Here is a 1,280-nt window from a genome sequence, read left to right as displayed (position 1 = left end):
TTTGTCTCTTTTGAGGTAATTTCTGCCTAGACAAGTCATCCAGTTCTTTGGTGAGCAAAGGGGGTTCATCCTCCCAAGTCTCATTGCCAAATAACTTGTCATTTAGCTTCATGATTTCTCCAAGGTATTTAGCAACTTGCTCTTCAATGACATATTCATCCTCTTCAGAGGAAGAATACTCATCAGAGCTCATGAATGGCAGAAGTAAATCCAATGGGATCTCTATGGTCTCATTTTGAGCCTCAGATTCCCACGGTTCCTCATTAGGGAACTCATTGGAGGTCAGTGGACGTCCATTGAGGTCTTCCTCAGTCGCATTCACTGCCTCTCCCTCCTCTCCAAATTCGGCCATGTTGATGGCCTTGCACTCTCCTTTTGGATTTTCTTCTGTATTGCTTGGAAGAGTACTAGGAGGGAGTTCAGTAATTTTCTTGCTCAGCTGACCCACTTGTGCCTCCAAGTTCTAATGGAGGACCTTGTTTCAGTCATGAAACTTTGAGTGGTTTTGATTAGATCAGAGACCATGGTTGCTAAGTCAGAGGCATTTTGCTTAGAACTCTCTGTCTGTTGCTGAGAAGATGATGGAAAAGGCTTGCCATTGCTAAACCTGTTTCTTCCACCATTATTATTGTTGAAACCTTGTTGAGGTCTCTATTGATCCTTCCATGAGAGATTTGGATGATTTCTCCATGAGGGATTATAAGTGTTTCCATAGGGTTCTCCCATGTAATTCACCTCTTCCATTGAAGGGTTCTCAGGATCATAAGCTTCTTCTTCAGATGAGGCTTCCTTAGTACTGCCCGGTGCATTTTGCATTCCAGATAGACTTTGAGAAATCAAATTGACTTGCTGAGTCAATATCTTGTTCTGAGCCAATATGGCATTCAGAGTATCAATCTCAAGAACCCCTTTCTTCTGATTAGTCTCATTGTTCACAGGATTCCTTTCAGAAGTGTACATGAATTGGTTATTTGCAACCATTTCAATTAGTTCTTGAGCTTCTGTAGGCGTCTTCTTCAGATGAAGAGATCCTCCAGCAGAGCTATCCAAAGACATCTTGGACAGTACAGACAGACCATCATAGAAAATACCTATGATGCTCCATTCAGAAAGCATATCAGAGGGACACTTTCTGATTAATTGTTTGTATCTTTCCCAAGCTTCATAGAGGGATTCTCCTTCCTTCTGTATGAAGGTTTGGACTTCTACTCTAAGCTTACTCAATTTTTGAGGTGGAAAGAACTTTGCCAAGAAGGCATTGACTAGCTTTTCCCAAGAGT

The 1,280-nt window shown here is 41.7% G+C and overlaps 1 non-coding gene across 1 annotated transcript; it reads left to right on the top strand.

The window, feature by feature from the left end:
- The first annotated feature begins 1,110 nt into the window (after positions 1-1,110).
- Positions 1,111-1,218, top strand: LOC127742789 (small nucleolar RNA R71). The gene has a single exon (XR_008004189.1). It is a non-coding gene; the product is annotated as a small nucleolar RNA R71 (small nucleolar RNA).
- The last annotated feature ends 62 nt before the right edge of the window (positions 1,219-1,280 follow it).

The sequence above is a fragment of the Arachis duranensis genome, chromosome 1 (assembly GCF_000817695.3).
Source record: "Arachis duranensis cultivar V14167 chromosome 1, aradu.V14167.gnm2.J7QH, whole genome shotgun sequence".
Lineage (NCBI taxonomy): Eukaryota > Viridiplantae > Streptophyta > Magnoliopsida > Fabales > Fabaceae > Arachis > Arachis duranensis.
This window is presented reverse-complemented; position numbering and strand designations above follow the sequence as displayed.